Source organism: Phodopus roborovskii, unplaced genomic scaffold (genome assembly GCF_943737965.1).
Source record: "Phodopus roborovskii unplaced genomic scaffold, PHOROB, whole genome shotgun sequence".
Lineage (NCBI taxonomy): Eukaryota > Metazoa > Chordata > Mammalia > Rodentia > Cricetidae > Phodopus > Phodopus roborovskii.
Genome location: NW_026126546.1, coordinates 10,420,884 through 10,436,060, shown reverse-complemented (window position 1 = coordinate 10,436,060; position 15,177 = coordinate 10,420,884). Strand labels below are relative to the sequence as shown.

General features: G+C 49.9%; 1 protein-coding gene across 4 annotated transcripts in view; it reads left to right on the top strand.

Annotated features, from left to right (window-relative positions):
- Positions 1 to 15,177, top strand: part of Osbp2 (oxysterol binding protein 2) — a 139,020-nt gene that overhangs the window by 99,582 nt on the left and 24,261 nt on the right. The gene's annotated exons all lie outside the window — the stretch shown is intronic.

Here is a 15,177-nt window from a genome sequence, read left to right as displayed (position 1 = left end):
TGTAAGGCAGGTCTCTCCATTTATCAAGGTGCTGCTGTATTTATCCTTCACTTCACAAGTGGGAACACAGAGGTAAGAGGGCCTATGTACAGCCATACCGTCCCCAAGAGATGATAACTGGGAAAGCAGAGAATTGGGGATTTGGTAAGCTCAATGCCAGCCCCTGATGTGGCAGCTGACACACACTGGCTCTCTGTCAACACTGGCCCATACCAGTTAGCAGGACTGGCAGCATGCACTTCACAGGTGAACGAGCGAGTGCCTTCCAAGCCCCACTCTCTGAAAAACAGAGCGCCACGAAAGAAAACTGCCTCCACTTCCTCTTCAGTGCCCTTGGAAGGGACAGAGGATGCCCATGCCACTTTAAATGGCATGTTCTGGAATCTGGGTCACCCTGGATGGCTCTGAGCCCTGCCCTTGTTAGTCAGCTGCACACTCACAACACGCTCTGCTGGGGCCTGAGTTCCACAGGGAATCAGCTGTCAGTGAAGCCCAGGGTGTGGCAGGTGCAGTGGGGGCGTGGGGCGGTCACCAGGGCTGAACTGCTGACAGCCACTGACTGCCGCCCTCCTCTGTAGCTCTGAACTGTCACCTCTTGCACACTGGCCACGCAGCTCTCCGTAGCTCTCCTGGGTGGAACTTTTTGCAGCTTATATGTGCACTGTGGAAGGGCATTGCCTGTATTGGTCATTTCTCATTACTGGGATGAAGCACCCTGGCAAAGCCACTAAAGGAAGGAAGGATTCATCTTGGCTCACAGTTTGAGGGTTCAGCCCATCGTAGCAGCGAAGTCAGCGGAGGAGCGTGAGGTAGCTGTTTGCATTGTATCCACAGAGAATGAATGAGTGAGCCTGGGAGTGAGCAAGGGAGAGCATGTGTATGCTCAGCTAGTTCTTTGTTTCTTTTTTTGTTGTTGATTAATGTTTCCACGTATGGATATACTACTTTGAATTGTTTTTGCTTGGGGACCATTGTGGAAAATACTGGAATGTTCACATGAAAGTTTTTGAGTGAGTACAGTAAATAGTCTTTCATCTTCTCAGGTCTGAGGCCAGGAGTGAGATCCCTAGGTTGTGTGATAATATTTCCTGAACTGCTCTCTAAAGTGGCTGTGCCCCTTAGTGTCCTGCTAGTGTGAGGGTTTCCGTTTTCTACACACCCTTTCCGAGATTTTAAACGATTGTACAGGCTAGTGAGATGGGTTAGGAGTAACACCGCTGAGGTGCCCAATCTGTTGAGCCGCCTCTTAGCTGTGTGTTATCTTGGGTACACTCAGTACATCTTTATCTGCTAGCACCTGGTGCTGTAGCAAGAGGTATTATTGAAATGTTATTTTCTAGGCACTCACTGCTGGTATTAGAGAAATAAAACCCTTTGTAGCTAACTTTGCCTCTACGGTCTTGGAGGTTCTCTCACTAGATTGCCCAGAGCGGAGTGTTGTCTTTTGGTTTCTTGACTTCCCGTGTTGTCTGAGCTCTCCAGTGTGAGTGCACTTCCTTAGGATCCACTTTTTATCAAGCCTGGTGGTAAGTGAAGAATTTTTGCAGCTGTCATACATCTGTGAGTGTGTTCCTCCTTTAGTGTGTTCTGTTTTTATCTCGAGTCAGTGTCAAATTTTTCAGTATTTATCGAGTTAGTTACATTCTTAATTTATACTGTTAATATGAATCGTGTCCACTTAAAATGTAAAACTTTCCCTTCCTGACATAAGCCCCTCTTGCTTGTGATATTACCCCTTTTGTGGAATCTTATTTGTTAATATTTTGTTTTAAAAATTGTGTTTCTGTGGGATGAGAGTTCTTAGGCTGTAATTTTCTTTTCTTGCAATGTCTTTCTGCTTTTGCTGCTGGTATAGCTCTGGCCTCATAGAGTGCTTCTAAACTGCCTACATTTCTTCTATTTGGTAGAACTCAGCGCAAAATGTAGTCCTGGGTTTCTTTAGGTTTAAATTTAAGGCAAGTTACTTTGTAAGGAGCTTAACTAGGTTTTTAAATGTCATTTCCAGTTTATTCCTCTGGGGAAGTGTCTGTTTAATGGAGGTGTTGGACTTATGGCATACTGTGTTTCATATTTCAGTGTCCTTTAGTGTCAGCAAGATCTGCAGCCATGTCCCTCCTCACTCCTTCTAGCAGTTCTGTCTTTATGTCCTAATTGATGTTGCTGGAATATTACCAACTCCGTTGCCCTCAGGGTTTCTTAAGGTTTTCAGGTTAATTGTTTTCATTGTGTTTCTTCCTCTGGTTCATTCATTTCAGCTCTTTTGTGTGTGTGTTGCCCTTTTATTTATGTGTGTTTGTGAGATCTCTGTATGAACATAGGAGAGGGGTTAAATTAGTCCCCTGGAGCTGGAGTTACTGGCTGTTGTGAGCAACTGATGTGGGTGCTGGGAACCCAACCCGGGTCCTCTGCAAGACCAGCACATAGTGGAGATGGCTATGTTGTGCCTACCTGGTTCCCTCAACCTCCAAGGAAGTGACTCCCGACTGCAAAAGCAAAAGGTTTTTATTGCTAAGAACTGAACTGGCTGGGACCTCACTCTGTCAGAAGAGTAAAGTGCCCGCCTACAACTGTGAAGCGTTTTTAAAGGGAAAGGGAGGTTTGAGACTGCTAGTCTCAGCCCATAGGCTTCCAAGGTTACAGAGATTTCATAGAGGACAAAGTTTTTACAAGGCAGGATTGGTTAGCGCACCTGCGAGGTTAGGGGGTTTCTTTCTCTAGGACCTGCGGGCTCAGTGGCCTTGTCCTCAAGGTAATGGGGGGCAGGGAGAATGTGCTCTCCAGCCAGGGAGTTATCTGTATCTATTGGCAGAAGCACTTGTTCTTTCTGGTTTTCCCTTCTTGCCATGAGTCCCGTCTCTTTTAGTTATTAATTTTCCCTCACAGCTGAGCTTCCTGTCCCTCCCCTGCTTTTTTTTTTTAACTACTTAACTTAATAGAGACAAAATGAATTATCTAAATGTGTAAGTTAAGTAGAATAAACATTTAAAGCCAAAATTCCCCTCCAAGCACTACTTCAGCTGCATCTCACAAATTTCGATGTTTTTATTCACTCCAGAATGTTTTCTACTTTCCTTGAGATATATTATTTACCCATTGATGATTTAGAAGTATATGGTTTAATTTCCATACATTTGTGTGTGTGCTTTAATCCAGATGTCTTTTTGTTTCAAATATAATTCTGTAATAGCCAGATAACAGCTTTTGGTCATTTTGAATTTGAGATTGGTTTTATGGCACACACTCTCTTAGTGTTTGTGAAAAGAACATCTATTCTGCTGCTGTAGGATGGAGTTTCATTTGCTTAACAGAAAAAGGAGATGTGGGGCTGTAGAGATGGCTCAGTGGTTAAAACGTATGTTGTTCTTGCAGAGGACCTAAGATCAGCTCCCAACACACACCTTGGTGGCTCACAACTGCCTATAATTCCATCCCTAGGAGATCAGATACTACACACACACACACACACACACACACACACACACACAGTGTTTGTATATATATGAGTAAAAACAACATGACTGCTCCTAAAGTGTTGAGGTTTTAATTGTATCTATATTAATAATATCTTTTATCTATAAGGGAGAAAACAGATAGAGACATCTGGAAGGGTCCAGAGTGAACATGGCCTAGACTGTGCTGGACCATGTGAGGAGAGAGGGGGGAACAAGAGCAAGAAAGGAGAACTAATCAAGAGGGACAGCCTGGGCCAAGAGACTGGTGTCGCCAAAATGGCTGAGTTACGTAGAGGCCAGAGGAATTGGGGGAAGCCCAGCCCCTGAGCTAGAGAGTGGGTATGCCAGCAAGGAAGTAGGGAGTGAGGGATGCTGGGAGAGCCTGGAGGCCAGAGCTGGCTTTAATATGTTAAATAGGCATCTCAGCTGTTTGTCTTGGGTTTGAGGCCTAACAATATATAAGAACTCTATGGTTGAGAACATCGGCTGCTCTTCCAGAGGACCTGGGTTCAGTTCCCAGCACCTACATGGCAACTCAGAGCGGTCTTTAATTCCAGTTCTAGGGGATGCATTTACCTCCCTTTGGCCTCTGTGAGTACTAGGCCTGTATGTGGTACACACACATACACGCAGGCAAAACATTCAAACACAGAAATTTAAAATGAATAAAGAAGATGCCAACATAGAGCCCTAGCTCTTCTGTACCCAAGCCTTTGTGTGCACTCATGAGGAGGCTGGGCTGGGGCAGCCCTGAAGTCTCTCAGTGTGACAGCAGTGACTGCAGATCTGCCCCTTTGGGATTCATATCATCTCAGTCTCCCGAGTCTTTTGACGTGTGTGTCTGCCCAGAGTCTGTTCTCTAAAGCTGAGGAGGCCACTCGAGCTCTCCTGGGATTCTTGCTTGCTTTTTCTCTTTCCAACCCATCTGTCTCTTTATGTCTGACGTGTGTCTCCTGGAAAGCTTATGGCTGGATATTTTATCTGTGCTTTTATATTTGCAGCATAGATGGCATTAGAACGGCTCATACTCTGGAAATGCATGCACTGACAAAGCCTCTGATTTCCTCTTTTCAGTGCTGGGATGTACACTGGGTCTCTGCTTATTCTAGGGAGCTCTGCCACTCCGCTATGTGCCCAGCCCTGAAGTCTCTGACTTTTAATTGAACCACAGAAACCATTTTACTTTAGTGTAATCACTGCTTGTTCACCATTTGGTTTTGTTTAACAGTCAGAGGCGGATCCCACAGTGCCCCCAGCTGGACTTAAGTGGTCTTCCTTTACCTCCTTAGTAACTGTGGCTGCAGGCACAACATCTGGCTGACACACTTGGTTTAAATTGACCGCTTTGCTTGTTTTATCCCTCTTCTGCCATGCTCTACTTTTAGTCTTTGACTTTCTCTTCTTCCTTAGTTGATGAGCTATATGATCTCTCTTGGGTAGTTGATACAAGGTTAACACTGCTAAAACATTTTGACACATGAACCCTTGGGGGTATTGATTCAAACTTTATTGAAACTACAGCAGCAGCATTCTTTTTAAAAGTGTGTGTGTGTGTGTGTGTGTGTGTGTGTGTGTGTGTGTGTGTACGCACAGTGTGCAAAGGTCAAAGGACAACTTGCAGAAATTGGTTCTTTCACCAAGTGAGTTCTTAAGTCTTTGGGCTTGGTGGCATGTACCTTTATCTGCTGAGCCATCTTGTAGGTCTCTGTAACAGCATTCTTGACATTAATGGTGGCCAGAAGTAGAGCTCACGGCAGAGTATGGTAGCCCTAGGAGTGTGTAATGGATGGCGGGAAGTGATTCTGTGTGAGTCAGAGGCTGCACTAAGAAAGGGAGCCTTACACAGGATGAACCTCAACACTCCAGTGCCCCATGACCCTAAATAGCCTTTGGCATCCTTACCACAGCCCTCTAGAAGTTGGAGGCTCTCCACTACAGATTTCTTTAGATCTTGCCTGGCCAAGCATTGAAAGGTCCGAGCTGTAAGGTGACCTATTTAGAAGAACTCCATCAAGGTCACCATTGAGCACAATAGATTTGGTTGAAATTTGGTCCAAAGATTTTGGACCTCTGCCAACTGCTGTAACACTTAACTGCCTGGCTGGAGTTAGATCATGTTTTGCTGTACTCATAGAACACATGGTAGGTGCATCACTGGCCTGTCGGGGTTTCTTCAGCCTACATGAGAGGTTACTGCGCAGGTGAAGGAGGAGTCTCAGCCAGGTTTGGGTGACCTGGAATGGCTTAGGAGTTGAGGAGTGTACAACAGACTTGGGAGTCAGCTGCTGAGAAATGAGAATCCCCAGAGGGGGTTGACAGCCCCCTGACACGGGCCTCTCCTCTCGGGCTCTGCACTCAGATACCCGTCTTCTCCTTCCCCTCCTCTCCATTTCTGCTGCTTTTCCCTCCTGGCCCTCCACCAGGCTCAACCTAGAAGGCTCTGTGAGTCAGTGTGACCTACCCAAGTGCCCATTCTCAGTCAGTGGGACTTGGCAGTTAGACACAACTCTCTACATTTTTTTTTCTTTAAACAATCAGTCACCTTTTCATTCCTTGACAAATAGCATCACCTCTCAGAAATTCTAATGGGTTTCTTCTAGAAAAGAAAATAAAGACACTTTAACTATTGCTAAAAAAAAAAAAAAAAAAACCGACCCCTGAGAATGAAGCTCACTAGCCTCATGGGAGGCAAGGGGGCGGCTTGAAAAAAGGGCCTTCAAGAAGGCTGGAGCAGTTCCCTCCTCGAAGAAGAAAGGGGGCTGGCTCCTTTCCCACCTTCCTTTGCCTCGCCTTCCATGGCAGCGTTCCTTGAGGAACTGCTGGGGTAGCTTGGAGGCCACCTGTCTGCAGCAGCGATGACACACAGCCCAGGCCATGTGTGCTGCAGCCAGGAGAGTGGGAGGTGGCCAGGGTTTGTGGCGTGGGACTACACAGCAAGGCCTGGCCTCCACAGGCCAGAAGAATCATGGGACTGTAGATGTTCCCTTGTCTCTCTGATTCCTCTCCTAGTTCAGAGCCTCAGCCCTAGCGGACAGCCCCTGCCGTGGTGGTGGTGCTGCTGAAAGGCATTCCCAGCCCACTGTCTCGGATCACCCCTTCATCTAGCAAGTGTCTGTCTATGCCCCGCTCAGGCACTTGGCGATCTGAACAGAGGCAGCCCTTGCCCTCTCAGGACCCTGAGGCTCCTAGAGGCGTAGCCCTTTTCCTTGTCTGCACTTGGCCTCCATTACTGGTCCCTGGAGGCACTGCAAATGGAAGATTCTAGTGTGACGGCACCAGTGTCAGATAGTTTCCAAGGATAAGCTAACGGGGCTGCGTTTGGGCCAGGGAAATTTAAGCTGGGAGTCTCTGGTGACCTGCTCAGTGCTGCTGTGTGGCTTGCTGGATGCATGATGCTTTAGAACTGAGTTGTGCTTTGACCTTGAGATGGGCACTGGCATTGCATCAAATGAGATGCTCTTGTGTGTATTTGCTGTCCATTCTTGATGGTACACATCTTCAATCCTAGCACTCAGGAGGCAGAGGCAACTTTTTTAGTTGAAGGCCAGCCTGGTGTGCATAACAAGTTGTAGGCCAGCCAGGGCTACACAATGAGACCTTGTCTCAAAACAAACAAACAGACATCAAGGAGGGCCGATCCCCAGCAATCAGCCTAGTAACCTGGTCCAGGATCTGCCCAGGGTAAGATCAGTGACTTCAGAGGACCTGTGCTTGGGGTCGGCCCAAGGTGGCACCACTGCATTATGCCAGTAAAAGCAAGAAGATGCCCGCCTGCCCTGGCCCAAAAATACTGGTGCTATGGGGAAGCCACAAGCCACAAATGAACTGGATACAGATGAACCGCTCACAGGTAACCAAGTTGTAGAGATGGAGCAAAGGCTCATGGGATGATAGATAAAAATGCAAGCCAAAAATGGAATCTACATAGTATGGCTAAAAAGTCAGATTTCATCATGAAAATATGGAAATATTGGGCTTTACTGAAATGTCAGGATAATGGGAGAAGCCCTGTCCTGGTATTTGGTTTCCCAAAGGGCAGCACAGAGCATGGGAGGGATGCCCCAGGATAGGCAGCCCACGAGCCTCCCTCAGCTTTGGTTGCTACCTCTGCAGAACTGGGAGGGGGCACCTGGAGCATGGGGACAGATGGACAGAGGTGTCTGGGGCAGGAACCCAGCATTAGGATGTCAAAGCTGACAGGACCTCAAGCAGCTTCCAATTGAGTAGCTCTCGTCCAGGCTGCGGCATGAAGTCGGCCAGGGAAACTGAAAACATAGATGCCCTGCACAGCCCAGAGTTACCAGACTGCCCTGAAACAGGCTGGGCCCCTCGGTGGGACCTTCTGACAGATTCACAGACAAAAGCCCTCAGTAGAGGCTGCTGGAGGAAAGGAGAGGCAGGCCTGGGAGACGCTCACTTTGTCTCCAAGCCCATCAACCTGAGAGGCTGGTGCCTGGGGAGGTATCTGTGGCCTTGCTCTGGGCCCAGAATGGCAAGGGCAGGGAGGGAGCTCTAGCACGTGATCCCTCAGCTGTGCTTACCGGAGAGAGGGGTGAGCATCCTCTCCAGGGAGCCCGTGCCAGGCAGCTCACAGCCAGCTTCCCAGGCGCATCTGGCACCGGTCCATCCCTGACACACCTGCCCCAGCTCCCAATCTTCTCAACATCCTCATCACCTGGGGTGAGACTCACCAGGACGGGAGGGTGAGGGGACATAGACACCCTGGAAGGAGCCAGCTCTCCCCAGGGCTGGACCCATGAACCCCCATTGAGTCATCTGACAGGAGGAGGGTGTGGGTACCAGGTTGAAAGCGGTGTAACAGCAAGGGCCCTCAGGGGAACAAGTCACTGCTTTATGCTCCTCCACACTTAGCTCCACACTTAACTTCCAGGAGAGCGGTGGCTGCCAGCAATTGCCGTCATACTGAGGCCCGTGGAGGACAGCGTGCAGCCCCAGGTCATCTTCTGCCGGGGAAAGGCTGCTGTGCTCATGTGCCTCTTTGAGCTTGCCCATGGCTCTGATGCCATGAGCTCTGGCTCCCTCCACTGAGACAGTGAAAGGAAGGAAACAAGTTTTATTTTTGCTGTTTTTTTCTTGTGGCATTGGGGATTGGTATTTAAGGCTCATACTTAGGGAACAGGCCATATAGGCCTACACCACATTGGCCCAGACTTCGGTGTTGTGTTTTGAGCAGTCTCACTACGTTGCCCAGGGAGGCTTCGAGCTTTCAGTCCTCCTGCCTCAGACTCCTGCGTAGCCAGGGTCATAGGCCTGTGCCTCCAGGCAGTTTCCTTGAGCATTTCCTGGCTGGAAGATGAGAGATTCCTGGTCCCCGGTGAGGTAAGGGGCTGCCCCCCACCTTATCCTGGAGAACATGTCCCTCCTCCCTCAGTAGTGTCCTCTGCCTCACGTGGGAGAAGGCATGGGGTGGGCCCTGGCAAGGTCCAGAAGATGGGGAGCACACTGGAGCCCTGGCTGGTGTTTCCATCTAACAGGGTTGCACAATTCATTATTTATTGTCACCTGATTTTCCATCAGATTAGAACCTACCATGTTTTCCACTGTCTGGGTGGCCAATCTTCGCAGAGCCTCAAGACTCCTGTCTCTTTGGGGGACGAGGTGTCCTCCTGTTTGCCATGGGATAGTTTATTGTTGTTCTGGGATGTCCCGCAGAACTAGAACCCCATGAGATGCCCTTGGAAAAGCTTACCCAGGAGGGTCAGGCTGTGGCTTTGAGGGTCTGCACAGTTCCCTGGAACCCTTGGTGGCTCCCAGCCACCCCACCCCACCCCCAAGAGCTTTCCTCTGTCACAGTTCTCAGGACACTGGCCAGTCTCACTCTTGTGTGGAGCTCTCCACTGGTCCTCCAGTGACTCGACCCCAAGGAATCCCACAGAAAAGGCATCAGGGGCGGGGAAAGGTGCTCTGGATGTCACCACTCAGCATGTCACAACCCTCCCAATTGAACCGGCCTTGGTTCTTAGTTTAAAAGCTACCTTCCACACCCCACACATATAGGGATTCCCCACCAATACCCATTTTTCCAAAGATGAAATAAAGCTCTGCTTCTAAAAATAGTTCACCTGGCACCACAGTTGCCATAGCAACCCATCCTTCTTAGGAGCCTCCCTAGGAAAGAGGGTTCTGGCCCTGGTGGTGCATGCAGAGGGACCTCCTCAGCTAGACTTCCACCTCCTGCTATTAAAGAGGCTTGGAGAGCCACCAGAGGGGAGCGGGGCCACAGGGAACAGGGGCTCCCTGTGATCTGACCTCTGATGTGAAGTAAACCAGACAGTGCTGTGCAAATGTGAGTTGTGTGGATGGATGGATGGATGGATGGATGGATGGATGGGTGGATGGATGGATGGATGGGGAGTTCAGCAGGCCAGGGCCTAGGGCCCCAGGACACACTACATGCCAGCTCTGTGCTGGCCATGCACTGTGTACTTCTACCGTCTTCCCCAGAGAAGGCTTTATTTACATCACCGCTGCAGCACAGGTGCTAAAACTCCGTATCATTTTATGGAGATTAGTGTGTCCCTGTGTGAGGGTCGTATCTTTACATCTGAGATTACTGTAGCCACGTCATGCGATCAGTGGGTTAATATATGCTATTATAGGCAGTATTATTTAGCCATTAAAACCAAAATTATGTCATAGGAACAGGAGTGGAACTGCGGATCATCGTGTTAAGAGAATTAAGCCAGATTTGGTCAAATATTTGTTTTCTCTGATATGTGGATTCTAAGCTAATACCGTTATTTATACTCATGCATATGTATGATGTCAAAATAAGGGGCTGCTTCAAAAGAGAAAAGGATCCAACAAGAGAGAGTAATGGGGTTGAAATGGTCAAAGCACATGATATGCATTATTTTAAACTATGACTATTTACCTCCTATAACCTTAGCATAGGGACTGACACACTTAACACAGGCCCCGTGAAGCTGGACATAGGACCACCAGGCTCCTCCCTGCACCAGTCTGCCATTTCCTTATAGAGGTTCAAGCCAGGGTGGCATCTGTGCCTCGCTTTTCAGAGAGACCAGAGGGCCCATGAGGCCCCTGTGCCCAGGAAGAGGTCTTGGTGATCAGCTAAACCACCCAGAGACCACTACCTGGGTTAGTGAGTCAAACCCCAGAGAGCAGCCATAGAGGAAGAATGTGGCAGGGTTAGCCACAGCAGTCCCCGATGCTTGTCTAATCACGGCTCCAACATGTCATGTCCCAGTTCCCAGAACCCATTCGTTTGTTGCTGTGCATGCCGAAAGGGTCCCGGCAAATGTGATTAGGTTCCAGATCTTGAGATGCACATCCCAGGTGGACCCAGCCTAATCTCAGAGTTTCTTAAACGGGGAGGGAGGAGAGTCCGAGAGAATGGGAACTACCTGCCTGGCAGCCTTGAGGATAGAGGAAGACAATACCGCCAAGGAGGGAGAGCAGCCTCTAAGAGAGAGAGAGGCAAATGCACCTCACCACCCCAACCCTGGGGGCGCAGCTCCACTGCCCCAGCCTAGGACGCCAGACTCTCAGATCTGTGTGGTGGCAAGTGTTCTGTTTTAAGCCAGTTTAAGTCCCCTGGTGCTGCTGCATGTGGTCAGATACCACATATTGATGGGTGAAGGCAACTGGAATTTCTTTTCTAAGTTCCAGAGGCTACACGTTCAAAATCACAGTGTTAGTGGGGCCAGACTCCTGTGAAGTCTCAAAGGGAAAGCCCTTTTCTCTTGGGTCCTGTGTTGCTGGTGACCCTTGGTGTCCATTGGTTGGTATCTCCACCATTCCAGTTTCAGCCTCCGGCCTACGTCGAGTCTTTTTTCTCCTCCTCTTCTCCATCTTCTTTCTACTCCTTCCCTTCCTCCTTCTTCTCCCTTTCTCTCTGTGACACACATAGGGTCTCTCTATGTAGTGCAGACTGACGTACAGCTCGGCATCCTCCTTCCTTGGTCTCTAAGTGCTGAGGTCACTGCCTGCCACTGCTCATTATCTGGGGTTCTTATATGGATAGCAGCCATATTGGATGTTCCAGTATGGCTTCATCTTGACCAACTGTATCTGCACATTCTCTCCAAGCAGTTACATTCAGAAGTTTCAGAAAGGCCATGAATGTGGGATCAGGTAGGGAAATGTTACTAGCTGGCCCAGGACAGCCACTAAGTGTTGGAGCTCATCCCCGCAGAAGGCTTTGGCATGGCTGGGAAAGCCACGTTCTGAATGCTGCTCTGTGTGTAGCATTGGTGACCTGAGTTCCTTAAGTTTCTTCCCTCTGAACAAAAAGAATTCGTTGTTCCATGTGACCCTGGTGGGTATTTTAAGAATCAGTGCTGTCCTGAAGGTCAAGTTTCATCAGATCGGGATGGTCTTTCATGGCCATTTTCCAAGTTGTTGCACTGAGAGATGCCCTGCACCTCATTCCTGGTCCTGGGTGTGTCTTAGAGGCTGAGATCATTTTGTTGTCAATCTGGGGCTGCTATGCCAGTAGCCTGGGATCAGCACCAGCAGAGGGAAGCACAGAGTGTCTCAGGCCCCGCTCCCTGACATCAGAAAGTTGGCTGTGGGGAAGGATGCTGTCTCCACCTTCCCAGCTTGTATGTCTTTGCCTCAGAAGCTATGTGCTTTGAAGGTTGCTGAGCCACACCGGGATCCTGGCTGGTCGCTTCTCTATTAGTGTTTGATCTGAACATTAGTAGCATGCTGGGTCCAGCACAGACAAGCATAAAGCCATGTGATGCCTGCTAAAGCCTTGGGATCTATTGGGGGAAGAAAGTCAGTTGTGTGTGTGTGTGTGTGTGTGTGTGTGTGTGTGTGTGTGTGTGTGTGCTGGCTTCCTGCCTCACCCTGACTGTGAGATAGGGTCTCGCAGGCAGGCATCAAACTTGGGGTGATTCTCCTGCCTTAGCCTCCCAGGTGCTTGTATTGCAGCGCCACACACAGCTTTTGCCAGCCTCTTGATCTCTGTCCATGAGCTGGTTTGAGGTCCTCTCCCCCGTTTTGCAGATGTGGAGCTGAACTATGGCAGGCACCTGAAAGACTTCATTTTGCCTCTTCCAAGTTTCAAGGCCTCAATCCATCAGTTTTCCAGTTTGGTTCCCTGGATCCCACTGGGCAGTGAGGAGGATGTAGGCTCCCACTCTGATCTACCCAGACGCCCTCTGAGCTGAGGCCAGCTTCCTGCTGAGTGAAGGTGCAGGATGGCGTGGCCTGCAGACATCTGCAGTGTAGATATTCTAGCTCACACTCTTCTTGGCCATGTTGGCAGCTGAGATGGGAAATGAAATCTGACAGGCCACTGCGGCAAGATGAGACACAGGAGTCCTTCTAGAGGTAACTCACTGTGCAGGGTCCCTGATTGGAAGTTTGCCAAGTCTTGAGCAGACTAGGTGTGCCTCTCCCAGATCCATTTGTGATGATCCTGTTAACACGGGTAGAATGTCAGAGCATGGGCCCCAGCTCCCTGACTTGCTCACTGTGGGGAATGTGCCACTCTAAGCTTGTTTCCCGACTTGCTCTCCTGAAAACTGAGTTTGCTCAGGACTGGAGACGTAGCTCAGTTACCAGAGGGCTGGGTTATTATGCACAAAGCCCTGGGTTCCATTCCTAGCAGCGCATAACCCAGAAGTGAAAATTCAGGTCTGTAATCCCAGCACTTAGGAAGTAGCATTAAGAAGATCAAATGTTCAAAGTCATCCCCAGCTACATAGCAAGTTCGAGTCCAGCTTGGGATACAAGAGACCCTAGCTCAAAAAAAAAAAAAAAAAAAAAAAAAAAAATGAGTTTTTAAAATGTGTATGAACTGAGTGAGTTGTTTGTTCCACGATTGTTTTTTAAGACTCAGCTGGCACCTTGTGTAAACTTCGGCTGCCTCTGAGACAGTCATTGTCATCACTGTGCTGCAGGGTATTTGTCACAGGCAAGCTGCCCCTTCCAAGCTGGCATCCCGAATTTCTGGTACCTGAGATGAGTCTGGGTGCACTTCACCCAACATTTCTCAGAAAGTGCCAGCCATGCACAGAGCCAGGTGGTGCCCCAGATATGGCAGAATGGCTTCCCAGGCTCACTGAAGGAAGGTAGGCGGCACCACAGGTTTGAAGTGTGCTTGCAGAAGTCGGTGAAAGAGAGGCGTGTGAATGGACGTTTCCTGTCCCTGAGCCACTCACTCCCAAATTACCACACAGAGGCTTCTATTACTTATGAGGGCTGCTGTCTTCCTGCCATTCCAGGGAGCTGCCTGTCAGTGGTTCCGTGGCCTCCAGACACTGAGTCACTCTGGGCTGCAGTTGCTGTGGCCCTTGGGGAGGGGTCTGGACATTAGCCCAAGGCCTCTGGAGCTGGAGCTGGAGCTGGAGCTGGCAGGGACGCAATAGATGCTTCCCCATTGCTCTGGTCTTGTGCAGCTGGCCAGCCTGGCACCGCTATGAGCTCAGGACACACGCAGAACAGTGACCAAGTTATGTCCACCCACATGCACCTTGCCTGCTGTGGGAGAAATCTGTTCTCTCAAAATATGCATTCTTTTTTTCTTATTTTTAATTTTATATCTTGGGTTGCATATTTCCTTCCTCTAAGAGAAGTCTTTGGTGATTATTTCTAAAACAAGGCATTTCAGAAAACTTTAGCCGACCGGCACTGGGAAAACCACAGGCTGGTGTCAGCTTCTTAGCTACCCTATGCTAGCATTAAAGCAGTTGCAGGGGCCCAGGCCAGGTGCCCCTGGAGGAGCATGAGCTGTGCCATCAGTGCCCTGGTGTCTTCTCACATGGGCTTTCTGTGAGTGGCCATGTTCTCTCCCTCCCTCCCTCTCTCTCTCTCTCTCTCTCTCTCTCTCTCTCTCTCTCTCTCTGTGTGTGTGTGTGTGTGTGTGTGTGTGTGTAGACGGGGCAGTGTTCTGTGAAGAGGGTCTAGAGTGTAGGTATGGTGACAAGAGAGTGTCCATGACCGTGTCAGGGGGGTCTCCAGGCAGGTTAGCGTCCATGACCGTGTCAGGGGGGTCTCCAGGCAGGTTAGCGTCCATGACCGTGTCAGGGGGGTCTCCAGGCAGGTTAGCGTCCCTGACCGTGTCAGGGGGGTCTCCAGGCAGGTTAGCGTCCATGACCGTGTCAGGGGGGTCTCCAGGCAGGTTAGCGTCCATGACTGTGTCAGGGGGGGTCTCCAGGCAAGTTAGCATCCATGACCGTGTCAGGGGGGTCTCCAGGCAGGTTAGCGTCCATGACCGTGTCAGGGGGGTCTCCAGGCAGGTTAGCGTCCATGACTGTGTCAGGGGGGTCTCCAGACAGGTTAGCGTCCCTGACCGTGTCAGGGGGGTCTCCAGGCAGGTTAGCGTCCATGACCGTGTCAGGGGGTCTCCAGGCAGGTTAGCGTCCATGACCGTGTCAGGGGGTCTCCAGGCAGGTTAGCGTCCATGACTGTGTCAGGGGGTCTCCAGGCAGGTTAGCGTCCATGACTGTGTCAGGGGGGGGTCTCCAGGCAAGTTAGCATCCATGACCGTGTCAGGGGGTCTCCAGGCAGGTTAGCGTCCATGACCGTGTCAGGGGGTCTCCAGGCAGGTTAGCGTCCATGACCGTGTCAGGGGGTCTCCAGGCAGGTTAGCGTCCATGACTGTGTCAGGGGGGTCTCCAGGCAGGTTAGCGTCCATGACCGTGTCAGGGGGTCTCCAGGCAGGTTAGCGTCCATGACCGTGTCAGGGGGGTCTCCAGGCAGGTTAGCGTCCATGACCGTGTCAGGGGGT